The following is a 9,476-nucleotide window of genomic DNA, read 5'->3' on the forward strand; positions in this document are numbered from 1 at the left end:
ATCTTTAAGAGGCGCATCAAAAGGAATTTCCCTTAATAATTGTTCAAATAAAGGGTTTACGCATTCTGGACACGTCAAGGTGACTGGAGCTGATTCCATACGCGGGGAATTTACTGTTTTCCTCAGAGCCAATTTTGAGGAAATCCATTTGTATAGCGTTTACACTTACTAGAATTTGTGTTACCCAAATTCCCCCTATTAATAGGATCGTTTCTAAGAAACCAGTTATCCCTAAACACATGCCACGTCCTCGTTCTTGACGATGCATTCCTCCAAGCCTCTGTCCCCATCTCCGGACCTTGTCACGCAGTAGGGTAGAAAGAGGACGCAGCACTGAGGGCGCACAGGGCATCAGGGGAGGGGGAGGGGGCGAGTCGCCGGCAGGCCTGGGGACAGATGGCGGCTGGTTTTCTCTGAGCCGGCCATGCTGGAGGCCACGTTGGTGGGCAGTTCGAGGGGAAGCAGGAGAGCCAGGCCCTGGACGTCAGTGGAGGGGCAGGGGCAGGGGGAGGACAGCGACCAGCGCCCAGTCCTGGACAGGGAGCGTCCTGCTCCAGACACAAGGCGCTAGGGCCTCAGGCCGAGGGCCCCAACCACAGTAGGTGCAGACCAACTGGAACCCAGCTCACACTCCCCAGCAGGAGAGGGACAAAGGGACACAGGTCAGGGCCTGAGTCACCCAGGCCCGGTGCTTCCTGGGTGCTACATGTATGGTCTCTGCGCTCCCAGGATGCAGACGGTCAGCAGGGAGGAGAGGCGAGGCGAGGCGGGGCGGGCCCTCTGGTCCGGGCGAAGCAGTTGCCCCCCGACCCCCCAGCCCTCTAGCTTCCCAAGGCCCCAGGAAAACAGAGCAGTACCGTGGTCGATGGTGGGGGACGGAGGTGCCAGCAACGCCCCCAGGATGAGACCGCGGGCAGGAAGCCACGTCTCTGGGCCTCGGTGTTCCCACCTTGGGTCAGCACAGGCCATGGGGCTCTCGGGTGAGACCTGCCTGGGCCCGTCCCAGCGCTGTCTCCGTTCTCCCAAGGGGAGGAGGGGCCCTGCCCAGGCGGCCAGTAGCCTCCCAGACCTGTGCCCACAGTCCACAGGGGACCCCCTCCTGTCATCTGCCCACGGTGGCTGAACCCCAGTCCCTGGGGTCACACCTGCCTACATGAGATGCCCACCAGGCCACAACAGGTCCGGCCCCAGCCTCTCCACACCCCACCCCAGAGGGGGCCTGGCTCTCTCCCTGGGAGGTTCAGTGTGAAGACCCTTGGCCTTGAGGCCAGTGGAAGGGCTCCCTCCACCACCACTGCAGGAGGTGCCAGACCAGGCCTGAAGGTCAAGTCCCTAAGCTTAGGGCTACCCCAGGGCCTGGGCAGGGCAGTGAGGCGGGAAACCACTCACCAGCCCAAGGCCACCCCTCCCTGCCCCTCACCACCAACTGGAGACTAAAAGCCCAACTCAGACTCACCTGGAGGACCCAGAGCTCTGGGCGGAGGGCCTGGGGGCCTCCAGGAGGGGGCAGGAGGGGCCAGGGCTTGGAGTGGCCATCAGAGGACAAGTGGGAGGCAGGGATGGGCCGGAGGGGAGCCTTACAGGGAAAGGGAGGGGAGGGGAGGAGGGGGGACATCTACAGGGCGCAGGGGTGGGGCGCCGGGCCACCCATGGGCAGGGACATGGGACATAACAGTGCTGCTTCCAGTGAAGTTCCAGCCAAACCCCAGGATGAGTCCTGGCTCCAGGAGGTCCTTGCAGTCTCTTCAGGCCTGAAGGTGGCGCCGCAAAGCCACCCCGACCCCGTGGATGGGAGGTCACGGGGCAGAGGGCTGTTCTGGGGGACTGGGCACAGGCAGGCCAGGGAGGGGAGACAGGTCCAGGCCTGACCCCACCACAGGGTCCTGGAGCTCCCTGGGAGGGACACACCAAGGATCTTCTACCCAGTCCACTCTGCGACTTCAGATGGGGAAACTGAGGCTCAGAGGGGCAGGTGGTTACTCAGAGTCACAGACATGGGGGGGCACGGAGGATACAGCGAGGAGGGGCAGGGGGACCTCACAGCTAGAGGGAGCCCCAGAGAACCCCGCTGCCATTGGAGCCTGGTGCCTGAGCCCAGCGCCCCCATGAGACAATGTGCTCCTGGACCAGCCCCAGGTAGCTCGGGGTGGAGGCCCAGGAATGGGGCTGGGGGGCTCAGAGCGGCCTCTCATCACTGGGCCAGTCTGAGCACGCCCACCGCCACCCCATCCCACCCCCTGTCACAGACATGCACTCCCATCAGGACTGGTGGGTTCCTTCCCAGCCAGGAGGGGACCCAGATGGGGTGGGGGTCAGTGGGCAGGTGCTCGGCTGGGGCTGGAGTCCAGCCAGGTGGCTGGGTGTGTGGCACACGCCTGACCTGCTTCAGGGTGCCTGAAGGGGGAGACCAATTCACAAGACTCATCTCTAGGGAATGGGCTCGGGGGACAGGGAACTGAGAGCCATCAGGGCTGAGCAGAGTCTCCAGAAGAAATCAGAGACGGGACTAGCGAGCATGCCCCCTGGAGCAGGGCCTGGGGGGGTGGGGGAGGGGGACGGAGGAGGGCAGCAAGGAGAGCCTGGCCCAGATGACAGGGCCAGGAACCCACATCCGAGACAGTCCCCGCAGCGTCAAACACAGCCTGTGCGCAGGAACACACTGACCGGGACGTCACAGCTGAACCCCGGCATACGGGAGTCGCCCAGGAAATGACGCAGTCAGAATGCCACCTGCTGCCTCTGGAAAGCAAGAGGAAAGAGCCCCTGCACCTGGAGGTGTGGCGGGGGGAGCTGTGAGGGACCTCGGGACAGGAGGGACAGGAGCGCAGGAAAGGGGGCGCCGGAGTGCCCCCTCCCGGCACGCACGAGTAAGGCCGTGTGCCCCCCTCCAGCCCTCCCGCACATCAGTCACCAGCCCCAAGAGCCTGAGCGGACACGCTCAGGTGGGAGCAAGCAGAGCAGGTGGTTGCAGAGCTGCCCAGGCGAATCTAATGTGCGGCCAGAATGGGGGACGGCTGGGGTCCCAGGGGTCAGAGCAGAGGGGCCCCCCCAGGCCTGGGTCTGGGGAGCCCACCCCAGCAAGGCGCTTGTGAGAAGCAGGAGGGGATTGGCTTCGGGAAGTCAGCTAGACCCACCTGTTCAGCAGGTGGCAGAACAGGGCGACACCAAAGACACAGCAAGTCTAGTTAGGCCTTAGCGCCCTCCCTACCCCCACAGCAAGTGAAGCATCTAAGAAGTCAGTTCGCCCCCCGCAGTGGGGAGCGGCGGGGGGGCCCTCCCAGCAAGGGGGACTTCCTGTCCTCAGGTGCCAGCCCACCTCCCCGATTCACCTGTGCTGTAGGGGGCCCAGCCCTCGGCCCGGCCACCTGGGGGCAGCTGCTCCCGGAGCTCGCTCAGCGCCCGCTCAGTGGCTCAGGGCCCAGGGGCGGGAGAAAGCAGGGTAGGTCAGAGGAAACCTGACTCCTTGGCCTCACAATGGCTTCTCTAAAGGGGGACAGAGACCAGTGGGTGGCCAGGAGAGAGTCAGAAAGGGGGTGGGGAGCAGGGCCGTCACAGGCTTGTCCTGGGCAGGTTGAGGCTCCACCCACACCCTCAGAAGCTGAGGCCTAGGACTTCTTCAAATTAAAGATGAGACCCCAGGCCAAGGCTCCCCACGCAGCACCCCACGCAGCACAGAACAGAGCTGGGCCCACCGAGGTGTGGGCAGGCAGCCCCCTCCTCCTGACAGAATTGGGCCCAGGAGGCAGTGGGAGGCCCAGGGGAGGTGGGCGTGGGAGGAGCTGGCAGGACCTCTGGCTCTTGGGTGGTCTGTGCCAGGCCTGGGGGGAGGGCAGTAGCAGGTGATCGACTGTTCCCTCTCACAGGTGCCAGCGTTGGTGAGGACTGGGGCAGGTGGAGACAATACTCTTGGGAGAGGCTGGCACCCAGGCCCCTCCCTCTAGCCTCCTACCAATCTCACTGGGACCACAGTGGCTTCATTCTAGGGGACCCTGTGCTGACCTGCTGTCTGGCTGAAGCTGCAGAACTTCCCCTCCCAACTCGCACTCAGAGACGGGGTTCCTCCAGCCGGCGTTTGCTCCCGCCTCTTCCTGAGTCTGTGAACCCAGGTCCTCCCAGGAGGCCTCTTTCCTTTCCTGCAAGGGCCGGGTGCTTCAAAGCAGGGCCCAGGTGGCCCAGGTGGCACCTGTCTGACAAGCTCCGGTGGTCTGGGGCCCATGGTCTTCGAATCACACGTGGGCGCTGAAGCTTTACCACCCAGCGGAGCCCTGTGACCCGGGCCACGGCCTGTGGAATCCTTGTCTGATCGTAGAACAGAACAGGTCTCAGGTGAACCAGAGTGTGGTTGAAAACGCCAGAATCCACCTTCCTCCCCAGAGAGCGGGCACTTCGCGTGAGGCCTCCATCTAGTCTGCATCTGCGTGCCTCCAAAAGCGCTTGCAAAGCAAGACGACATCCCAGGCGGACATTCTTGGTCATTTGGTGGCAGGTGGTTTCCCCTGTGGGAGTGGTCTCAAGCTCCAGGTGTCTTGGATGGAGACCCGGGTCCCCCTTTTTATTCGCTCTCCCGGTTATCTGATGCAGCCCCACGTTACCTGATGCACCCCCACGTTGGAGAAGCATCAGCTACAACATAGTTTTAAATCCTCTCTCACTACATTTGATAGTTCGATTTCTCGTCGTTTAAGGAATTCGACATCTAAGCGGTTTCCAATTAATCTTTTGCTTCTTTAGCGGTTTAAAGTAGCCACTTTGCTTCTTACCCCGAGCCCTTGAGCCCTCCCGCTGCTCCCTCCTTCCGTCGCCAAGGCCCTGATCGGAACCGCTGTGCTCCTCGTGGATTGTCAAGTCATCGTGTCCTTTGCAGCTGGTGACGTCGGCGACGATGGACCCCTCTTCGCTGAGACGAAGTCAGGCATTCTTTCTGTTTCTCTTAATTCGTCGTCAGTCCACGAGGAGGGGCCCATTAATGTGCTGGCGAGGTGGAGAGGAACACGAGTGGGGACTCGCTAGGGGACCAGGGAGGGAGGGGGCCTCTTTCCGGTAACTCAGTCAAGAAGCCTGCTGAGGGGCTGCTGGGGCTGCACCGGCTGCTCCCAGGGGTGGCAGGGTCGCCGGGAGCCTTGAGAAAGAGGAGATGCCAAGTGTGGGCGTGTCTTTGCCCTTGATTTCCCTGGCGTCGCCACAGCACTTAGCAATTCTTGTTGTCACGGTGTCCCTCGCCCTGACGGTGCCACAGGGACAGCACACCTGGGGTTCCAGGGAGGCCCTTCCTGGACTCGCCGACCCAGAAAACTCCTGGACACCTGGAGGGACCGGACAGGCGCCCTCGCCTTGTCTCGCCGTGGCAGCGCGCCCCCTGGCGGTGAGGAGGTGCCCCTCACCTGGGTGCAGTCAGCACAGGTGCGCCTGGGCACCTTCCACAGCAGATGATTCGCGCTCTGCCTTTTTTACATGTCCTGCGTTAACTGCCTGGGCCCTAGCCCATTCCACACTGGATTTCAGCATCTTCTGAGAACTCAGCCAAGCGGGGGACACAGGCGTGTGGAACACTGAGTGGGAACGTGAGCACCCAGGCCAGCCTTCCCGCCAAAAGCTTGGTGATCGTGGGTTAAGTGTGGCTTTTAATGAACTTTTTCAAAGATTGAATTAATAACCTAGATGAAACGAACCGATTTTTTTAAAGACATAATCTGTCAAAACTCACACAAGAAGAAGTAGACTATGTGAATAGGCCTACATCTATTAAAGAAATTGAGTAGCCCTCAAAAACAGAAAGCACCAGGCCCAAGTGGGCTCTCTGGTAAATTCTGTACAACCTCTTCCAGCAGACAGAAGCAGAGGGAACACTTCCGAACTCATTTTAGGAAGCCAGAGTTACCCCGACACCACAAGCAGACAGAGACATTATAAGGAAAGAAAACTTGCAGACCAATAGCTCTCATTGAACAAAGATGCAAAAACCCCCAACATAATACGAGCGAACCCAATCCCACAATGTATAAAAAAAATCATACACCACGACCGAGTGAAATTTTGCCCAAGTGTGAAAAGCTGGTTCAACATTTGAAAATCGATTAATGTAATCCATCCGCTCAACAGACCAAAGAAGAAAACTCACGTGATTATCTCGGTAGGTGTAGAAAAAGCGTCCAAAAAAAAAAAATCCAGCACCCATTCACGACACAAACTCAGTAAACTAGGAATAGAGGGGATTACTTCCGTTTTACTTTAATTTTACAAAATAAAAAATTTAAATACGATAAAGCTGCGGTAATCAGCACAGTGTGGTATCGGTGAAAGACAAACGGATCAATGGAACCAAACGGAAAACCCAGAGACAGACCCGCAAAAGTATAGTCAGCTGATTGTGACAAAGAGCAAATCCAATACAATGGAGCAAAGATAGTGGTTTCAACAAACGGTGTCAGGACAACTGGATGGTCATATGCCCCCCCCCAAAAAAAAATTAGACGCATACCTTATGCCCTTCACAAAAATTAACTCACAACGGATTGCATAAAGTGCAAAACTATAAGACTCCTAGGAGATAACATAGGAGGGCACCTGGATGACCTCGGGTTTGGGGATGACTTTTTGGGTCCAACTCCAAAATCATGCATGGTCCATGAAAGAAAAAATCGATGAGCTGGATTTCATTAAAAATTAGGAAAACTTCTACTCTGTGAAAGGCAATACCAAGAGAATGAGGAGACAAGCCACAGACTTGGAGACAGTATTTACAAAAGACACATCTGATAAAGAACGATTATCCGCAGTGAACAAAGAACTCGTAAAAGCCAACAGTAAGAAAATGAACGACTTGATTTAAAAATGGCCAAAAGACCTAAACAGACCTCTCACCAAAGAAGATTTACAGACGGCAAGTAAGCGTACGAAAAGGTGTTCGACATCCTATGTCACTGGAGATACACCAGTTAAAACAGTGAGATGCCACCACACACCTATCGGAGTGACTTATCCTGGATGCCGACCAAACCAAGTGCAGCCGGGACTCTCGCTTGCTGCCAGTGGGGACGCAACACGGTACAGCCACTTAGGGAGACAGTGCAGTGATTTCCTCATCCAAACCCACAGAATATGCAACAGAAGAGTGAACCCCACGGGCATGAGGACCTCGCGCGGTGACGAAGGCCAGCGCGGGGTCGTCGGGTGTAACAAATGTCGCCCTCTGGTGGGGGGTGCTGGTGGCTGGGAGCCAGGCGTTTGCGGGGCAGGGGTAGATGGGAGATCTGTGTACCTTCTGCTCAGTTTCTCCGTGAATCTCAAACTGCTCTAGAAAATAAAGTTTTTTAGTTTAAAAAAGTTAGAGATCCGGCACAGAAATGAGGAATCACCAGGCCAGCACTGAAGGGAGACGGGACGCGGAGGGTCGGCAGGGCGAGAGCGCCTGCAAGTCCTCTTTGGGGAAGGAATCTGCACTCTTGGCCTCAAATGCTGCTACCAGTTCCGCTCAAGGTCACCGAGGGGCACGCAGAGGTCACCGTGCCCCGTGGACAGAAGCCAGGACAGGGGACCCACAGGCAACAGAGCAGACGTGCCAGGCTTCAGACCGGGGGACATCGTCGGTTCCGTGTGTTTAAAGAAGCACAAGGGATGCTTATAAGTGTCTCCAGGGACACTTATAAGCATCCTCCACCCAGCAGTTCCACTGACGACATCGGTAATTCGTCTCCACTGGTTTTGAACTTGATACAAATAGAATTGTGCCCTGAGTCCTATCGTGCCTGCTGTTTGTTCAATATTTTGCTGGGGCCTCATCCCCGTCGTGGGGCGATCTGTCACTTCGCTCTCCCGGTGCGCACTGTTCCGTTGTGTGCATCTGCCCGAGTCCCTCCCTGGCTCTGGACTTCTGGGCTGTTCGCACGTTCTGCTCTTTATGGGCCAATGCTGTGAACACCCTGCTAGTCTCCTGGTTCTCATATTTAGAGAAGGTCACCTCTGGCCAGGCCGGCAGGGCTGACGTCTGTGTCCTCACACGGAGGACGGAGGAGTGGTTCTCCGGGGTACTCATCCCAGTCATGAGGACTCTGCATTCGACCCATGCAGACGGCCCTGGGAAAGCAGCTGTGATGCCCGCAGACCCTGAGGAGGGGCCACAGCCAAGGGCACGTGGGGCAGACGGAGGGGAGCCGTGGGCAAGAGGCTCGACTGAGGTTTCCGCCGGAAAGAAGGGGCAGGGCAGGGTCAACAGGTTGGGGATTGTCTAGTTGGAATCATTCAGGTGGGTTCTGGGGCACAGGGACAGTCCCTAGTGTCTGGAGCCTGGCCCTGGGTGATTAGGGCAGGGAACTAGCGGCCCAAAGTGAGAGGCGATACAGGCGGTGGTGGCGGTGCAGGCTCTGGACTGGTTTGCAGATGGTGACGTGCTCCCAGAGATCCTTCCGGATCTCTAGGAATTGGCTGACACTGGGAGAGGCGGTCTCTCCAAGGTCAGCAAGGTGATGTCCAAGCATCAAGTGCAGCACCTAGAAGACCCAGCGGTTACACCTGCCCAGGCCTCTGTGTGGGACTCTCAGCTCGCAGCTTCTGAGACAAAGTGGGCGGCTCAGGTGAGTACAGGGCAACACGCAGGTGTCTGAGGGGCGGGGGACCCCTGCTCTGTCCGGGGCTCAGGCCAAGGCAGACGTCCTCCGTGCCGCCGTGATAGACTCCCCGCCTAGCCACCGTTTCACCGAGAACCTAGTCCTTCGCGGTCGTGGGGTCTCAGTGCCGACGTCGCCTGGGTCAAAGCCTTTCCCTGTCTCCAGACGGCCACTGAAACGGAACGTCCTGGCTCCGAGGCCAGCAGATGTTCCCAGGGCCGCTGAAGCGTCCGTGTCAGCTTGTCACCCGGTCGTCTGCTCTGGTTTCATCGTGGCCAGTGGCGTTTTCCTTTTATTAGGGTCCCGGCTAAGGATTAAAGGTCTTTTGTTATATTTCGTCCCAAATGTGTAAGCGTTCTCTCCCCTTAGGAGATATCTTGGCTCTCAAATCACCCTCAGTTCTGGAGGGGAAGCTGGCATCTGCTCTACAATGGCTGCCTGCTCACTGTGTTCGGATGGGGGAGTCCTCGGCAGAGGGTTCTGTGTGGGGAGGGGTTAGGGTTAGGGTTGGGGGGGCTGCTCGGGGTGCAAACAGTATCATTTAGTGCTCAGACAAGTAGGACAAGGTGCAAGTGAGCTCTGCAGGCATAACCTTTGCAACAAGCATATTTACAGAAACAGAACAGAATGGCAGATTAGCTTTTACTGAAAATGCCTCAGATTTCCTCATCATCGGCCCAGCCACCAGGTGCAGAGGGCTGAGCCAAGGCTTCTCCCCATGTCCCTGGAAGTAAGGAAGGACCCAAATCAATTAGTTGTGAGTTTTCGTATTTAGTTTAGTCGGAGTGTCTAAGGCAGCGTCTGAACTTCAAGATCAGCGGCGCTGGGAGTGCTGCAGGATGCTGAGGGACAGGGACGGGTCCCAGGGCCTCT

This window comes from Pteropus medius, unplaced genomic scaffold (genome assembly GCF_902729225.1).
Source record: "Pteropus medius unplaced genomic scaffold, Ma_sr-lr_union100, whole genome shotgun sequence".
Lineage (NCBI taxonomy): Eukaryota > Metazoa > Chordata > Mammalia > Chiroptera > Pteropodidae > Pteropus > Pteropus medius.